Below are 20,827 nucleotides of genomic sequence, written 5' to 3' on the forward strand. Positions count from 1 at the left end.
ATTTTATTACAAACGTAATTGAACTTTGTATTTATCAGAATACAAGGTTCTTATCAGAATACAAATGATTTCGTGTGATTTGATTGCGAATCCATCCTGTTTATTTTGTCTTTTATACAATTACGCTCCATACAACTATTAATAATTCTGTTAAGCAATATAAAGATTTATTTTTTTCTATTTTAACAATACCCAAAAAAAAACCTGTGTCAATAACAAAGTAAGTACTCGTATAGGTACTAAATGAATTTAAAATTTACTCTCTTTCAAAACACGTTAGCTGCAAGAGCTCTCGCTTTAAACAAAGCGTAAAATTATCCAACAAAAGCGACGCCTCACATAAAAACGCGTCAAACACCAATTGTTCAGAGGACCATCTCAAAATGAGATATATCCGACATTTACTAAAGTGCACGTAACGTTGAGAGCACTCAACCAAGCACCATGAATGAATAACACAGTAACACGAGGTAAATTACACTTTATATTAAAGTGAAAAGGTTGATATTCGCTTGAATGGTTCTGTAATCAAGTTATGTGATGTAACACGGAGTTAAATCTAAATTATCGCTGAATTTATTCGTCGACGGGCCGAAGCTTTCCACGGAACTTGATATAGGAATATTGGCGATGTTTGAAGAGGTTTTTGCGTAGATGTATCGAGTAGATACGGGTTCAATAATGTCAACGTTTGTGTTTTCAAAGAGTTGTTTATCGGCTAACACTATGTGAATAAGATTTAGCAAAAATAGTCTGGAAAGTAAAAGGTCTGTGACCCAACAAACTCACGTAACAAGACTTATGTATATATAAAATGTATTTCAGATATATTGGCACACTATTTCTAATACCTATGTGCATAATAATATCTACAATAGAATTCTGGGTACTCAACATAAGTTATCAATATATGTATAAAGATGTTTTAATTATAATAAGGCTTAAAACAACAAATCAATCCAGTTTCATTCATCTTTCAATATTTTGAAATATATAGACATTTACACATCAACAAGAATCGTCCTACATTGTCAACCTCAAACATAAAAAATACGACCTAGTACACCTGCTTATACAATATCTCAACGTACCGTGAACGTATAGACGTCGGAATAAAACAAACAACTCGAGTCTAACTAACTCAATTACCGTTCATAACAAAGTTGAATCGATACAACGCACGAAATGTGTGCACCACAATCGATACGAACGGCTTTATGCATCGAGAACAAAGAAAAAACAGCAGTAGTTGTTTGTCTTAGTATAGAAAGATAATTCTTGATTGTAAAAGAAAACTTTCCTTTTTCGTGAGATGAACTAATTTGTGTAATGCTGTAAGCGTGATTCTCTACCACTATCGACTATCGACAACCGGCCAGCTTTCGAGAAAGATTGTGTAAAAGCCCGATCAGCGCACCTAGCAGTCGCCCGAGGAACTATTTTTAAAGTACATTTTCAATTTTAAATTCTCGATACTCTATAGAACCGACTGCTTTTATCTGAAAACAAAACACAATGCTAAACAAAACCCTAAATAAATGTCATTCTAACCAAAATTACGTTAACTCTACTGCTAAATAACAACTGAAGCAACTTTACAATGACTTTTCGAAGTGGTGTGTATTGGAAATAACTATCACTTGCTTTAACTGCAAAGTAAATCATCGTTTTTAACCTTGCATGCCTAGGCCTGCCTTTAACACATTTCCTGAGGGTATGCAAAGTCCCCATCCGCATCTGGCTGGCGTGATTGACTCATGGCCCAACCCTTCCATCATTCCGGGAGAAGACTGTTGTTCAACAATGGGATAGTAACGGGTTATTAATTATTTTAGTATTAAAAAGGAGCATCGTACCTTGCAGTATTCTAGCATAACATCGTCCATTACATAAAATCGCGGGTTGGCCGCATGCTACGGCAAACTTTGTTAATGATCAGTTTCTATCGATTCAATGCTATTCAATTATCTACGACAAGCCAGCCATTTTGCCATCATTATCAGTAATCATATTCGATTTATTGTAGCTAAGCACTTATCTGGGGGCACGGAAGTGCCCCCGCAAGTCGAGCAAAAAAAAAGCGGCACGGTCGTAACATTCTTTTCTCGAAGCAATTCGGGCTATTTTTGACACCCCTATAATTTCGTTGTGGATAAAACAAGAAGCCTGGATTTTCAGCAACTAATCAGTCATTGTATAAACACGGTATATTTAAAATTTCAGTCAATTTGAACCAGTAGTTTAAGAATGACAACTTGTTAAAATTTTGAATTTTGTCACTCACTGATTCACTGACTCACTGACTCACCGATCATCAAAAGTCTAAGGTACTTCTAGCAGACTTAGAAGCTTAAAATTTAGAATACAAATAGGGTTTAGTGTTTTTATCATGGGAAAAATTTAATATTTTCTAATTTCGGTCCAGTTTTCTAAATACACCAACTGCAACAATAACTTTGTAATCCCATATAAATGTATAAGATTACAAGGTTATATTTGCAGTTAATGAATTATTATTACTGTAGAAAATAAAATAAATAGGTGTAAATAGGTACCTACTATATGAGGCATAACGGGAGGGGGTATAGGGTGGGAAAGGGTGTTTAACCCATGAAACTGAACAACATTCCCATAGGAAAATATGTTGAATGATGAAAAAAAAAACGTCTTTCCATACAAATTGGACTTATGTTCGCTCTACAAAAAGAAGTGAGATGCCATCAAAAACATTCTGTAAAAACCTCAAGTCTCGCCGTAAAAAGTTGTGAGATCTATATAATACCAAGTCGATTAATCTATTTGGTCTCTACTTAAAGGACCTTCTGTCTTAAGTTATTACGTATGTTATTATCATGCCAATTTAAAAAAAATACCTTTAAAACAAATAGATCGACTTGGTCATCGCAAGAAAACACAAATTCGCCATTAACATTTCAGGAGCATTAACTTCTCGTCGTGCTGTGTAGTGTGATACATACTAATAATCAAATCATGCGATGGCCAGGTCGATCTATTTGTTTTAAAGGTATTTTTTTTAAATTGGCATGATAATAACATACGTAATAACTTAAGACAGAAGGTCCTTTAAGTAGAGACCAAATAGATTAATCGACTTGGTATTATATAGATCTCACAACTTTTTACGGCGAGACTTGAGGTTTTTACAGAATGTTTTTGATGGCATTGTTTTATTTACACAGCTGCATTGAATCGTTTCTCATATTTTATCGCAAAATTAAGTACAGATTCTGAATAAAAATATGTGTACCGTAACATTTTAATTTTGATCGTGTAATAATTAAAATATGGTTTTAATTTAGATTTTAATAGGAAATTAACATCTTACTGAGTTCTTTCTAATAATATAAATAAAAAAGTGGGTGTTCAGCATTTATATGAAAACAGCTAAACCAGTTTGGATAAAATTTAACAGGTACGGCCAAAGGTAAGGTAAGGCCTCGAGTTTTCAGTAGCCAATTACGACAATTTCTTTTAACGCATTACTGTCCAAGTTCTGTAACTGTTCAAGTTGTTCAAGGGTCTCCTCCAGAATTAAGGGAGGTATGCAGGTTGCCTACTGACGATTACTTATAGAGAAAGCAAATCTTCAATATTAGTTTCATGTCCCGAAAACATTGAAACAGCTACGACATGACCTCAGCCAGGGTCAATTGTGTAATTGTCTAAGTTGGACGCGACGGACAAATAACAAACATTTTTGTTCTGGACATATTGTTTTGCCGCTATTTTATTGGTGTTACAGATTTTATTATCGGTATTGCGACGTGTTCTAGGTATTTTTTATTCCAAAGTAAAGTTTATTATCTTAGTGCTTTATGGTAGCTTTAAATTTAATCTAGAACAATTAGCTGGCTGTTCTTGCAGTTTTATCCCTTCCATCCACTAAATGTAGAAAAAACACCAAAAACTATTTGTGTTAAGCTGCTTGTTTAGTTTTTAGTTAAATACATGCAACATTTTACCAATATCGGTTCAATTCTTTAGCCGTAAATACGTAACGGACAGACTTTTACAAAAAAATAAGCAATTTGTTTTAAAGTTGTTCTTTGCCGGTAAAAAAAATGTGAGTGATAAACGCTTTGCTACAATTTAGCTTATCGCATTACTATAATATTATATTTACGCCAGAAAACCGCAATAAACATCAAACTCTGTCCATATTTAATTAATCTAAGTGCTGACGGACGCGACACACAACGTAAAAGTCCTCGGAAATCGTAGCACTTAGACGGATTGCTCGCAACGTTATTTATCAAAAACGGTTCAGTAATTTAATAAGAAAGATGTTTTTGTGCACATTTTATGTATGTTACTTTTATGGTATGTTTTGATGACGAGATCTGCTTATGGAGAGTTTTATGAGGTTTTATTATAAGGGGTTTTAGCTGCTGTTTGCTGTCAACTACAAAATGATTGTAGTACATACGAAAATAAAGCCATACTATTGAATTTTTATACACAAAACTAGTATTTAAAAAAAGCTGTGCAAAAAGAATCTACGTAAACAGGATTTGCAGTAATACTAAGACCGGAGTTTGTTAATGTACCTGGTTGCCCAAATGACAGTAGATATAAAACGTTTGTAAAAAAAAAACATAAGTCAATATTAATTTACTAAACATTTTTTCGAATAAATGGGCGCCTTATAGTTCAAAGTAATATTAACATCTTTCAAGAAACCTACTTGCATATATTTATTAAACGCTACTAAGAGAATATACTGTAGCTGAATATTTTTATAGGCTCATTTAAATGTTTCGGATCATATGCACATAATAATAATTTTACTAGAATTCAGTTCAACAGTACAGTCAACAATATATTTCAGTTAAATTTTTTTCAAGATTTTATTAGATTCCTTTACATATATTTGGCTTTAACATGACATATGTAACTGTAAAAAGCTTTCAAACTCCTTAAGAATTAGAAGAATGCAATATTTATTACACTACTTTTATTTTGAGTTACATTAGTGTATTTTTTTAACACTTTGCTGTCTCATTGCTGGGCTAGTGCTATCGATGAATGAACAATATGAAAAGTATTTTTGTTGCTAACTGTAGATGACTATATAATAAAGTTTTTATTCTAGAATTTTAACTTTAATATTCCAAATTGGGTCTTTTAAATATGCATCACAGCTGTGTTATTTTATCTTTTAATAAATAACACTTTTGATAATATTATTAAAATGAACTTACAAAGGTAATGAAAAATCTTAATTTAATATGCATCTGTCATAGTGTAATATTAAATTGGTATTAAAATGTAAAATTAAGGTCTTAGTTTATTATCTTAGGTGATATTGTAATGAAGCTAGTCATGCTCTACGACATGCACCTTAAAATGACCTGCAATCGAAGCTGTTGCTAAGGTAAATTCTATGATGGATAGCCGCTTATTAAACACAACTTAAGACTTCCACTCGATTTTAATTTAAAATGACTTCTGTTAATTCTAAATAGCAGTTTAGAGTTTGGTAACGTGCCCAGTATCTGGCAATAGGCTCTATTACATGGGACTAACATTGTTAATTGTGAAACATACCTCTATGACACCTTCGGCTTATCTTATCTTATCATAGTGATCGACATAAATGGCAATCGAACTCCCGTCTTCAGATAAACCTTAATTATTGCATCGTACTCCTCATATCAACAAACATACAAAAAGCCTGACTTTAACGGGAAACGAACTCCTGTCTCTAAAAACCTTGATTATTGCATCACATTCGCAAACAAACATACAAAAACCCGTCATGATAACATAAAAAGATGTCCAAATAATCAGTAATATAGATACTACGGATTCAAGGCAACTTCCCCGTTATAATTCTGTATAATAAAATGACGCCGGCAAGTCTGCGAACACGCTCCCTCGTCGTAAACTTGCTGAAATACTTGCATGGTGAAATGGAAACGACTTTCACGTGAAATGCTGTTTTTGGAGAGGTTAAATAAAGGTAGAGGGGTAATATTGGCTTATTTGAAGTTTTATGTAAACTGTTTTATAAATAAACGTCGTGTAAGGTCTGTTTATCCATATTATATTTATATATTTGATATAATCACAATTTTGACTTTCTCACTCATTCACAGTTTGAAAATTGATTCAAAGTCTAAATGATATTTTAAATTAAAAAGTTACAAAATTAATTCAAAATGTACTCGACGGGTTTAGATACACATACAGTACATTTCACTCCGGGATTTTTTTTTCACTCGGACGAAGTCGCGGGGAGTAAGTAGTTATAGCATAACAACGAATACGTGCATTGATAAATATAACATAAAAATATGTTTTTTGAACTCGATAAACATATTGTTTAAAGATTTATATAAATCTTAACATCAAAACAAATAAGTTGTAACTCAGATAACCTATTTCCCCGCAGGTCAGCGTCACGTCAGTCAGACTTAAGCCGAGGTTTAACAAAAGTGCGGTCGACCACAACTTAGTCCAACTTGTTCAACTTAGTTGATAAGGAGTGGACTAAACAGATTAGTAAACCTTTTATAATGAAGAAGAGTACTTTAGAAATTATATGAAACATGCAGATTTTTAGCTTTGATTCTTGTTTATATAATATACAAAAGTTAAAACATTTATACTTAAGTTCTTGTTAATAAGATGGCGCCTATTGTACCCGAAAGTGCACAGAGGTTCAGGATAACGCGTTTTTTTGCTGTACGTTGTTAGCAAGCCTTAATAGGTACATCACGAAATATTTAGCTACTATTGAATTCGTTAGATCGGCTTATTGATAGAGTTCTCGTATTTTTTTCAATACCTAACAGATATTTTTAAACTTGATTAGAAATTACATGATACACTACTTGTAAAACGACTCTCTCGACAATCCACTTAGCTACCTGAATTTCGAAGTTAGGTAGTTGAAAAAAACTGTTTTAATACACGCTGGAAGCAATGTGGAGGTTGTCAGAACAAAAATAGCCGTGTTAGCCTCTGAACTTTTGTTACGTACGCCTTCCCAGAATTTATAAAAATGGAAACTTTACTTCCCACATCGCTGTCCGTGCCGAAATTATTGACATTTTTGGTTACAAAATTCCGGAAAATAATTGCAAAAGTTTCATCATCATCATCATCATCTCAGCCGGGAATCGTCCACTGCTGGACAAAGGCCTCCCCCATCGAGAAAAATTGCAAAAGTTTACTACAATTTTTTTTATTTTTACAGTTTTGTACGCTTATTTCGATTCAAATCAAAGAAAACCAGTACCTACTCTTTAGGTGTTACAAGCAAAATCAGATTTTTAATTTTCTTGTTACTGTCTAACTGCTGGGTAACGATCTACAAAGAATTTCAAAAATGCCTCCATAATAACCAATTCTAAAACAAAACAGTTTAGAGACTCTTCAAGGCCACAGGCCTATTTCCTGGCTCAAAAAGCAACAGAAAAAGGCAAATTTAATCAAGGCTTTCGAAATAACTTGGGTAGAAAATCAGTTTGCACTTCGCAAAGCGTCGAGTGGAATAGAAAAAGCAGTCGTAAAACTATACAGGTCAGTTCAGATCTGGATAGAATACTGAGTAGGTATGAAGTATGCAAGCGATTTGGAATTGAATATTTTATTCTCTTATGAGCTAAATGATGATTATGTTTCGTAGAGATAATGTTCTTTCTTTTTTTATTGTTATTGGTTATGGAATATGTAGGTAAATGTGTTATTTATGTTTATTTTTGTAATAAGGCTGAATAAAAGTGTTAGGTAATCTTATCGTCGCTAACTAAATAGTATATCAAAGTTTAAGAGATTTGGTTTGAAGTTTGAAGCTAAATAAATCCACAGTTAGACGAAGGACGAAAAGACTCTTCATATACTTTAAACTACTAAGTAAAAAATATATACATGCTTTTATAAGAAAACGTCAAATTAAGTCAAAAATACACGTACCAATTTTAGTTTCAAGAACATAAAAAGAACTCTTATAATATATTCCTGTATAGCAAAAATGTATTCAAATAGTTTAATACAGAACCACATAAATAGAAAACTTAAAAGTAAACTGCTCTACTTTAATCCAGGTTTGAGAATAATCCGGATATAACCGGTGCGGCAAGAAACCGGGTAACCGGCGCACTGAGCCCGGATACTATTGTGCTAGCCTCTGGGATTATGAAGAGCACAGATTCTAATTAGATATGCAGAATCTTGTGCATGTTTTAAGACAAAAGATGGCTGAAGCTTGGCTTAGTGAAAAGATTTTGCTTCTCTTACTTCTATATAATATTATATATAAAAATCGGAATACTTTTCAAACAAAAACCGCAATACAAATTGCGGACAATTTTTCTAAACAAAATTATAAAAAATAAATTGGTTGGTGTTTGTTAAATTTAGTACACAAAAGAAGTGTAAAAGACTTTTTAATAGAACTCAGTTGTGCCATGTCATTTACCTACTTGCCTGAACAAAATCCCTACGAATAGTATTTAATAAATAACAACAGAACATGATAAATAAGAAATTGTGGCGAGGTGACCACGTTAACCCCGTTCTAAACCAGTGAAGTCATATTAAACCATACGTTTCGACAGGATAACCTCGCAAGCCATATATTTCAAGACTAGCTGACCCGCGCAACTTCGCTTGCGTCACATAAGAGAGAATGGGTCATAATTTTCCCAGTTTTTATAATATTTTTTACTGGTACTCTGCTCCTATTGGTCGTAGCGTGATGATATATATAGCCTATAGCCTTCCTCAATAAATGGGCTATCTAACACTGAAATATTTTTTCAAATCGGACCCGTATGTCCGTTCAAACAAGCAAACAAACAAACAAACAAACTCTTCAGCTTTATAATATTAGTATAGATACTGACCACAACTCTACGTAGAATTTCATATCTCCAATTCCTTCAAGTGTCAGGAACATACATCGATAAAAAATGTTCCTAATCTATATTTTGTCAAGAATTGATTAAAAAAGTTCCTACATTTCTCAGCACCGACATGGGTCGTAAGTCCTTCAAGAAACTGATTTGCTTTTGACAGCGGTATAACGAATATGGGATTGATTTCAAAACTCGGAATTTTTCGCTGATATCAAAGGGAGTAATTTGTTTTCCGTTGACAAGGGTGATTGGAGGGTTTGATCGTAAATTAATTTACTTTTGTAAATTGTTTGTTTTTGTTTTCCAATGTTTGTAGTGAAAATATTTTTTTTGTAGGTGTACAGTCAGACTGGGGTATACCAATTTTATTTTTTGTCAATTCATTTTACCTTTGTAACTGTACTTAGAACGAAGTTTAATTAATTTTACAGAGTAGTAAAATACAATTATATACATACAATAATAAATTATTCACCGATACTTGCAAATACGAAATACTTATAAGTAATAGATATTGTCTTTGTACTTACAAATCCATTGACGCGCAAACTTTAGCTATATTTTAAAATCAACTCCAAACATTGATATCTTTCACAATCATAGTAGTTTATCATAGAAGTTTAACTACAGTCCAATATTTTCATTATGAAAAAAGGGCATTTAAAATGAAACGCGCATAAATAAACAAGAAATAAACCATGTCTGAACACTATAATTCATAGAGACAGGCACTGAAGAATGGGTTCCGTCCTTGGGTCCCTTTTTCGTCAACACTAGGGCCCACATGTAATCGAGTGGTATGAGCTGTCTGTCACAGAAATATGGCTCTCATAACTTATCTACAATGTATTCTAGATACTATTTTGCATGTACTTGACAAGGACTAGTAACTAAAATGTACGTAGATATTTCTAGGGTCGTAAAACTGTTTTATGTAGGTATATAGGTGCTACTTTATCACACATATCGTATCCTACCTATTAATAAAAGGATCACTTTTGCATAAGTGTACTTATGTATAAGTAGAATTAGGGATTGCCCTAATACAAGTTTATAATCATTTAAAAGAGAAGTGGTATTTCACCCTTCAAAATCCATTATCCGACATAAATCCTGTAGTTACGAAAAGGTTTAATTGAGTGATGCGTAATTATATTATCCCCGAACAGTTAATATTGACTGCCTCCGTGGCGCAGTTGTTTAGTTCATCACGCCCGCCGTTACCACTGCGGCGGGAGTTCGTGGGTACGATTCCCACACGGAACAATAATTATTTGTGTCGTCCTTAAATATTGCTTCGGGTTTGGTTACTTAGGCAGGTACTTTGTGTCCGTTATTTGTATGTTTGTACAAGTCCCCGCGACACAAGTGCAATTCTTATTGCAAGAGTTGTCTTTTTAAAGAAGAAAGAAAAAGAAATATCATTACACGCATTTCAAAATTTTTGCACCATACTTCGTACATAATAATATCTAAAACACGATCCCATGAGACATTCGCAAGTCCTACGAAACGACAATGTTTATCTAAACGTCTAATGTTAGCTCAGCAGAGTTTGTTCATTTGACTCCAAGTCAATTACGGACAAGTTGCCGTCACTTGAGAACAAGTTAGGACGGCGTGAATTATAAACGAATGTGTCGCGTTGCTTCTAAGATTTGCTGGCTTAAGTTAATTGGATATTTCTTTGCTTTTTGTTTTATTTTTTTGGTCAAAGTTGGCGAACTAATGTACTTAATTGTTTCCGTATTGATTGATAAATAAGCAGGTTATTCTTTTTTGAAGAGACATATACGAAATAGAACTCCCGGACTAAGAACTAAATTGTAGCTTAGAGACTTAAGTATTAAAATAAAAACCACAAAATACAATAGGGGATTACACAGATATTTGTTTCGTATGGGTGTCGAATCACTTCTCCATGTGCTGACGCTGTCATAATTATTGTCGCCTGGAATTATATAAGCGTTTGTAAGTTCAGATTCATTACTAAATTAAGTTCTTTTAATATGTTTGACAGCCACCCTAAACTTAATATAAACTGTAGTATAATTAAATTAATGGTAACTCTACGTCATAATATTTAAAATAAAAAAGCTAAGTCACAATTTTTCGTAAAAAACTATGTTACAACCTACAAAACCTCGCAAAAACGCAAGCTTACTCCTCAAAGCGGTACTAAAGCTTCGATATAACGGCTGTACTTTAAACCCATCATAGCTTGAAACAGGCCCGTGGCACAAATATACAAGTTAATGAAATATACTGAAGCAGACTAGTACAGTGAACGCCAGTTTAACGTTAGTATCACAATGATTCTCTATTAAAAAAAGTGAATGTTATGGTTGCTACTTTATAATAGATAGATTTTTCATGAATAATGGAAGATTTTTTCGGTTCACGTTATTAGTAGACCTAAAAGTCGAGCCTTGTAGAAAAGAAATGACTCGTTATAATTCCGTATTTTATAAAATTTTACTTACACTGTAGACTAAATATTGCAGCAGAATAATTAATTCAAAATGAGTGAGTGCTAATTTCAAAATGACACAAAAAAACCTGTCTGTTACGCGAAATTTTCTATGACGCTTTTACAATAATAGTTCTCTCAATCTAACTAATGCTAAGCCAAGTACTCTAACTAGTACGAGCCTTAAATCTTAAACAATATTTTCGAATGCTTAAACTTTCCCTACGAACTTTTCTACGGAGCAAAAAACCCAATACACTTATTCAAGCGTACATAAATCCAGGTAGGAACCCTGGCGCACCTTCCTCAAATAGGAGCAGTATTGAATGGGACAAACACACTGACACACGGTCAGTAGCCAATTACGTAAATGGGCTGGGCCTTGAACGGTAACGCACGGGTTCCGATACGAGTTGTAGCAACGCTTTGCACGTTTCGCTTTATTTTTTCTACGGAATTAGTAGTTGAGAAGCTTACCGAGTTAATTGTGTGTGCGATTGAATTATTTTTACTCTGTTGTTTAGCAGTTTAGTTAAATAGTAGCATGTGTAGTATAATTATTGTTTTAAGATATGTTTTGTGAAAAGTAGTATGTGTAGTATAGTTATTATTTTAAAATTAGTTTTGAAAAAGTTTAAGTGCTTAGTAATCGTAACCGGCTGTCCTGTATGACTAGATGTGTGTAAGTAAATAAGGCTAAGGAAGTTTGTAAGGATTGTAAGTGGCGTTCTCTAGTTCATGGCTATCCCTATGGGGAGAGGGTGTGTTGAAAACTGTATACAATTTTGGGTTGGCAGACGGTTCTTCGAATTATTATTTCACTTTAATCAGAAACTAAAAAGCAATGAAATCCAAAACCACATAAAACTCCTACTCTACACGACATTTTCAGCCCAAATTCAACTCCACAAAAACACCCACCATTTAACTTCTAACCACAAAACACTACAAGTCCCATAAATTCAAAGCAAAAACATACAAGTAAGGAACAAGTCGTCGGACAGTATGCCAAGAGTATGTATTGTGTAGTTCCTGAGATAGCACTGTTACACTTGTGCACTGATAATGTCACTACTACTGTAGTACTTACAAGGCTTTTGTGGTGACTTGAAAGTGGACAGGTTACATAAGACATAATAACTAAGACAAAACCTACAATGTTTCTTTAGAGTATCAAAAAGATATGAAGCCTTTTTCTAGACGGGATCTTTTTCATATCTTGTTGTGTGTGTGCGAAAAAGTAGGGGTAATTTTCAGGTGAAAATTGTCAGTTAATTATTTTATATATACAAGACACACCTACTTCTTTCTTCATAGGTACACTTAGACCAAAGAAATTATTGTAAATAATCAAAAAAAACTAAAGTTATAAAAAAAACAAAATCATTGGGTTTATTAAATCAAATTGTCACGGTGCTCATTTCAAGAAACTTTTAAAATGGATTAAAATAACAATCAAATTTTAATATTCTACATCATAAAACAATATTGAAAAAACGTTCAAGTAAGAATTCTCTTATACTAAACTTCAAGTCTGAACACAATCCACGCCAACATAAATACTTTACACCGTTAATATAAATCTAAGTTAGCAGTTCCCACCGAACTTGGTAGCGAGAGTTAATTTTATTCAACTCGTTGCGACTGCAACTACTTGGCATGAAGTTTCGCCAAGAATTTAGTGCTTGGCAAACTTGATGATTAGAGGATTTGCTTTAATCTTGAGCTTCGATGGTTATCTAAACTATTTTATGCATACATCCATACTATATACTATAGTAACTCTATAGTAACTCTGTCTGTCTGTCTGTCTGTTACTCAATCACGCCTAAACCACTGAACCAATTTGATTGAAATTTGATATGGAAATATTCTGATACCCGAGAAAGGATATAGGCAACTTTTTACCCCGGAAAAATGACGCATAATGGGAAAATTAAGGTGGCGGACGAAGTCGCGGGTAAAAGCTACATACATAAAATTCTAATACATGAACTTTTAGTCGTAATATCCTGCATTTTTTTGCTTATTGCATGTCGTGGCAGCCTTTAGGGCTACACTAAACAATGTTTTAATATGTTATGAACTTATCATGTATTTTGGTGTGTGCTTTGTTGGTTGGCCTTAAATAAATAAATAAATCACGCCTTCTTCCCATAGGGGAAACCAGAGATCAGGGAATACCACTTGGTACGATCCTTACAAACTGCCTTTGCTTCATTCACATCTATATATCTTGTCATACAGGACCGACCGTAACGAGTAAACTATTTTATACTTCCATACTAATATAATACTCCTAACTACGATACAACATTACGAGTTATCATTGCGTTATCATATCATAGCATTGAAAGGATGGACGCTGCACATGCCGAGATTTTACTTTTTCAAGTTAAAGTAGTGAAAGGATTTTGATAAAACTTTTGATAAAACGTTTTAGAAGAAAAAATAACTCCTATAATGATAAAAAGGGATAGAATACCTTTTACTGAAATTTTTTTCAACATCACCATAGTCGCGGGCCGAAGCGAGTACCATAAGAGCCAAAGCTTGTCTGTCTTTTGTTGAAAAATATGTCTAAAAACATTGTTTATTATAATAGATAGCTTACTACTACTATTTTTCGAAAAATCTACTCCTACACAGCTAAAATGGTTCATGAAACTTCATATGAACGGATCATTTAGTGGCTAATGTTTGCAAGTTGTGCATCAAGATAGGCTTGCGATAAGTAAATGAACGGAAATGTAGTCATAACCACTAGATTTAATCGTTACGAAGCGTGAGGAAACTCTAAAGCTATTAACGACATTATACTTAGTACACTAATGTTGAACATCACGCGATATGAGTTTTGTTGCACTCAACACCATATTAAATACTAGCTGACCCGCGCAACTTCGCTTGTGTCACATAAGAGAGAATGGATTAAATTTTTCCCCGTTTTTGTAACTTTTTTTACTGGTACTCTGCTCCTATTAGTCGTAGCGGGATGATATATAGCCTCGATAAATGGGCTATCTAACACTGAATTTTTCAAATTGGACCAGTAGTTCCTGAGATTAGCGCGTTTAAACAAACAAACAAACAAACTCTTCTTCTTTATAATATTAGTATAGATTACTGAAATTTAATGAAGGATAATGTGGAAAAACAGGTTGTAATTAATATTACAGTACAAATATTCCTTTCTTCCAACTATGTTGGAGTCGGCTTCCAGTTTCACTGGATGCAGCTAGATACCAGCATTTTACATAAAGCGACTGCCTATCGGACCTCCATAACCCAGTTACCTGGGTTATAACACTATACTCTTCGGTAAGAATGTTGTCAGACTTCCTAGCTGCTAACTACTGGTAATGACTATGATTCAGTTATTGGTTTGGACGTCAAACAAGACACACATTTTTTAGGATTTATAACATTACATCCATTACGCATACAGAATGGTTTCAATCAATTGTTCAGTAACACAATAGAATTAAAAGCTCAACTATTACCGTATCGTATTACAATAATCCTAAGGTATATTGATTCAAAGGAGGTTCCATTCATACACAATTCGGTGGTCTCGTCATTGTTGTACTAAATGGCTTATAAATAGCAATAGATTTGCTGTATATTTTAGTATAGTAAAAATTCTGATTGATTCTTCAATTAGATATTAATAAAGACTATAATAAGTGCTGTTTTGTGTTTAAAAAAAGCAAATTCCATTTTATTAGTAAAGTTCTAATAGTAAATATGAAGTAAACTGCTTTTGTGGTCACAGGAATGATTACCGGGACGGGCGAAGTGCTTTTGGTATTTTCTAATTTATATTAAAATTAGAAAATTCCTAAATACTAGCCCGGTGTTTGGTAACGTGCCTGGCATTGTGGTACAGTTAGCCCCCAGTTACATGCGACTAGCAATTATAGCGAAACGTGGGTGTATTTTATACAAATCTCCTCCCTGGCGCAGTGGTTTAGGTCGCCACGCCGATATCACTGCGTCGGGAGGTCGTGGGTTCGATTCCCACATAGAACAATATTTGTGCGATCCACAAATAATTGTTTCGGGTCTGGTTGTACTTTGTATCCGTTGTTTGCATGATTGTAAAAGTCCCTGCGACACAAGAGTCTAAGTGCGGGAGTTGTCTTTTAAATAAGAAAGAAAAAAACATCTGCCCTCACCTTTTGGTAAAATACTCGTAATATAATAAAGGAATAAAAACAGCAGTACCACTTCTCAATAATAAAATCAACTTCGTTTTTCTCAAGAATAAGAAAAATGAAAAAAATGTTTTAGCAGTGGAAAAAATAAACCTTCGCGGCACTTCACTTGTCCCAGTTTGTGTGACAGCCCTGACGAGGTTACGTCATTTAAGTCAAGTGCAGGGCTGACAACTTGAGACATTGTTATGTGTGTGAAATGTGGTGCACAGTTTAGTTTGTTTATAACACTTGGAATATTCCAGAATCGCACTTTTAGTAGAATAAAAACTTAAACTTAAACGACTTGACTTGTATACGGTGTTACGTTCTAATTTTTTTGAACGTGCGCTATGGAGTATTCTTAAGTTAAGTATGAAATATATAGGTTATAATAATGTTAGCTAGCTAGTTGTATGTAACATTTTTAAATGTTAAATATTCGATGTAAAGTTAATAGTCCCAATTCTACGGTTTAAAAGTAATAAAATATTAATGCGTGATAAAAGTTTTAATGTATCTTTGAGACTACACGTATACGTATTTTTATTACCATGCGCAACGAGTCGCATCGTTGAGCGTCATAGCATTATGTGTATGAGCCGCAATGGTTTAAAAACATTCATAATTCTGTTTTCAACTTCGATAAAAAAAGCTACCCACGCAATAACAATTGTTCGTGTGTCGTGGGTTTTTTACAAACATATAAACGGCGGACACAAAGTACAACCAGACCCGAAACAACTATTCATGGAGCGCACTAAAAATTGTCCCGTATGGGAATCGAACCCACGACCTTCCCATGAAACCATAGTGGCGTAGCGACCACCTTAACCACTGCGCCACAGAGACCATCTTCAAAAACAAAACAATTCTGAACACTATTAAATAGAGCTTACATTTTCTTACTAATGTTACATAACAACATATCAGTAGTTGCGACAGCCCTGGCGTGACGTCACTTAAGTCAACCGGATAGGGGTGACAGGTCGACAGTGTTTACGGACTACAATGTCTACAATTCTAGGTAATCTAGCGTATTGCACCTCGTAATTACTTGATATGGATCCTATTAAGGAAACCGATATATTGACGTCACAATGTCGTATTTTTGCAGGCACCAAATTTTGCCCAATTAAATGAAATTAAATTCAATGTTTCAGTCTATTATAATGTTAATTTCAACACAGAAAATTTACATAGAATACACATTTTAGGTGCTTTTTTGCTGGTATGCGTTAAACTTAAGTAGCTGAGTGAAGATTTTAGCGTAAATTATTTTTAGTAAAATTATCAGGGTCCCATTAAAAAAAGAGATTTATAGAGAAAAGTTCTTCTTAACGTATGTCGCTGGTATATGGATATAGTTAATTAATATCCTTACGAATTACTAATAATTAGTTCTAATGCATACTCCAAAAATATTATTTTAGAGTAAAAATATAAACCAACCTGATTTAAAAGTAGCATGAAATCATAATGAACCCTTTTTGACTACGTAAACAATTTCAGACCGGCTCAACAGGACCATAAAACAAATTGATACAAACTACATCCTTCCAAATAAAATTAGGCCTACAAAGCCTAAATTTTCCCATAAAATAACCCTTTCCATCAAATTTCACATGGCGAAAACCGTGACCGAATCAGAGAGGGTTTCCTCATAGCCGGCCGACCGCTGATCCCACAAATTGAAGATCCATTCATCAATAGAAAATTGGTGCCGAAATCTAACCCGTCACGGCGAGTTGAATCGAGAATATTAGAAAAGGGTCTGAACCCTTCCGTAGCCGTAAAACGTACCTTATTATAATCTTCATTGATTCTCTACGAGGTACTTACGTTTCTAGGTCGAATTTCGTAGTGAGCTAGATTTTTGCTAGGCAGCAGATTCTTGAAGACGTGGTTTTTTGCATCTTTGCATATTTGAGCGTGATTTTGCAGGCTTTTGAAGAATTACGTATGCATTCAGGTCAGTATAAGCCACTTCCTGTAGAATCTTAGTTTAAGATGATTTTATCATTTTTTATTCAGATAACGATTAACCGCGGAGTTTTTAAATCATTGAGAAAGCTTTAAAGTCTGCAGAACTAAAATTAGGTTAGGCCAAGATCTTTGAGAATGCTCCAGCTGCAACGTTTAAACTACTAGAAATGGCTACGAATAGGCTAACTAGCAGCGGTGGCTAAAACAATCCTTGATCGAGCATACGTGTTTAAAAATCGTATTTTACCAAGCTTTTAAAGTATTAAAATTCCACATATTCCTTCAAAACCATCAATTCAAACATCATTTCCCTAGAAAATACACCTTCCCATGGCATTCCCACGTTCATAAATAAGACGGTAACAGCCGCACACCGCATGTAACATTCAAAACTCACATAATCTCGGCGTTATGAGCGACAACTCCCTTGATGGTAACTTTTCATGCAAATCGCCGTGTAACCTCTGAGGGGCCGTACGAATGTATTAAACCCAGGAGAGATGAAGTTTTAATGTAACCTAAACTGTTGCTTGTTTAATTAATCAATTTAAGTTTTTAACTGCAGGTGGGTTAAGGAATGAATTTTAAAATGTCGTGATATTTTTTTTGCCACCTTAAAAGAAGGATGTGTCAGTCTTTGTTTTTATGTGTATTTGGCACTTTATGATGAATATAATTATTATATTTTCCACTTCTAATGAAAGTTTTTTTTTTAAATAAAATAATATACTTATTTCTACCTTTACACATATAAAGAACTTCGTAACTTCGTTTGTACAGCCATAAATAAGGTCGAAATTTGCGAAATACCAAATAGTACCTACTAAAAAAATTGTCGCTTTACCAAAAGAGACTAAGAATAACCTCGATATAACAAAGGATTGTAAATTCAACAAATTCAAGAGCTAAGCTTATCGTTATACTTGAAAATGCCCTTAAAACTGTCTTATTGAAAAACCCTTATTAATCTATGGCCGATCTTTAAAGCTGTCCAAAGTCATCTCAAGTGTTTTTAAGACCTCTTCTACAATAAGGCTTCATGTACCCTCGAATTAATCTTTACTGTGATCAACTTTATAGGCATTTTTAGATAGACGTAATATCTTGATATTTGGATGACCTTTCTTCAGTAAAAAAAGGAGAAATAAAGGTTCTTCAAAACAAAGGTTTAATTAGGCTTAAAGTACCTACAGGCCGTTCATTTATGCGTATCATGGATATCAGTTGAAAAGTAGTGTCAAATGGATAGTCACTATTCAGATATATCAGTCACTATAATTTATATAGTTAAATTTATAGCCAGGTTCTAAACAGATACTGGTGCTCATCACACAAATATATATCCCGGGTGGTTTTCAAATCCACCACACGCAACACTACGGTTATTGCAGCAAGGTGACCACGTTAACAACTGCGCCAAACGTGCACCTGAATAATCTAAATATAAGACTACAACAACACAATTATCTGTTTAATTACACATAGCAATCTCGTAATTATCAACAGAGGAGGTAAAACCTTTGTTTTTCAAAGATCTATTCAAAAGCCAATCCATTACAAGCCCATTCAAGCCGATAGACATCCACAGAACAATATCACATAGATACTCTCAGATTGAAACCGCTCAGCTCTACAGCGTTGTACAACAATAGGTTTTCACTCTGTGACCCGCGCGTCATTACCGGTTGCCGGACCTACTGTCGTTCTGACTCTGCTATGTATTGTTTACTGAGCTTTACAGACAAGATAGATAGGATATAAAGCCTCTATCTATATTATGTATAACGATGGTTTGAATGTCGTTTTCAATAATTTACTGACGGTGTTCTTTAAGTATTTGATTTTAGATGCAATTTTGGGCGGCTATATTCTCACTTTCTTACTTCTACAATACTTTCTTTATCTTTGCGTTTATCTTTTACGTAGGTTATGTGGTAGAGAATGCCTTAGACATTAAGTCCGCCTTTGTACCGTGTATGTGAAGTTTTTAATGAAAGAAACATATTTTTGTGTGGAATACTAATGTGTTTATTAAAAACAATAATTACACGAACGAGGCTTAAAGTTATTATATTACTTAAATTAACGTGAAACTATATCGCGAAAATAATAAAAAAAAATATGTACGAATTCGACTGCCAGTTTGAATTAGAAAATAATTTCTGTAGCGCGTTTCTTTACTTTAGTTTCTACGAAAAAAGTCGCCTGCCGAAGCAAGTCATAAAAAATTCGAATTATAAAGCGACTTTTGTCTACAATTTGCAAATCTCATTGCCTTTGTCACAGCGTTCATGTGTTAGAAACGTCCACAGAGGAGACCGCAAGACTGACTGCTACCTCGCTAGATTACTTCGGCTAGTACATTAGTGTGGCTTGTGCTCAACCTCACATAGGTACAAAATAGGTGTGTTGGGCTCTGTTTATAGTTTGTACTATATAATTCGTTTGATAGTAGCTGTGATATTATGATAGGGGTTGTTATAAAGAATATTATAGCAAGTTATTGAAACCCTAATGTCTGCACACAGCGATGACTTTTCTCAGTTATTTGTTGCTATTTGTTTATTAGAAATAATTTGTTCTTAAACATCATGTTGAAACATTGTCCGAAAATTCTTTAACTAATTATTTACTTCTTAAAGAGATTCTAAATTCTTTATTCGCAGTTGGCTACATCGGTCTCAAAACCTAGGGTTTCCCTCATTTCGTGAGAAACCCCTAGCCTAGAGAACAATAATGTGATTATTACTAGTAATTTTGATAGATAAGGGAGGGTAAGTAGAAACGTAAAAAGCTTTTGAATTATTAAATGACTCTAGTGTAGTCAAAAATTGTGTAGTAATTAATCTTTGAAATTCTTCCGCAAAAATCTAAAACAAAAAAAAATAGGAACAGTTTTAACACTAAATTAGTAGAAAACAGCAATACAGCACGACATAGAACAATACAAAATACAAGCTTTGTATTCCGCGAATGAAACAATTCATTAAGTTGACCAACATTTAAATTAAAATGAATATTCAGCAATAAATCTAAAGTAAAGCACAACATCAAGTTGCGAAGTTTAAATTAATCGTTGCGTTGAAATAGCGAAAGAACGGTGGAGGCATTTTGACACTGCCTTTAGCCGCAAAATTGACGATGACTTTAAATTTGACAGCGCTGATTTGACCTAGTTATTATTTTGACAATTGATTAGATTAAAACTTTGAGTTGCAAAGTTCTTTGCTCTTTGATGTAAAATTTTATTGATTGGTAAAATGTTGGTGATTTGAATTTCATCGCAGAAA

General features: G+C 33.8%; 1 protein-coding gene across 5 annotated transcripts in view; it reads right to left on the reverse strand.

Moving 5' to 3' along the window:
• The window catches only part of LOC142977735 (neo-calmodulin-like), a 248,629-nt gene that overhangs the window by 95,815 nt on the left and 131,987 nt on the right, over positions 1-20,827 (reverse strand). The window lies entirely within an intron of this gene.

This window comes from Anticarsia gemmatalis, chromosome 13 (assembly GCF_050436995.1).
Source record: "Anticarsia gemmatalis isolate Benzon Research Colony breed Stoneville strain chromosome 13, ilAntGemm2 primary, whole genome shotgun sequence".
Lineage (NCBI taxonomy): Eukaryota > Metazoa > Arthropoda > Insecta > Lepidoptera > Erebidae > Anticarsia > Anticarsia gemmatalis.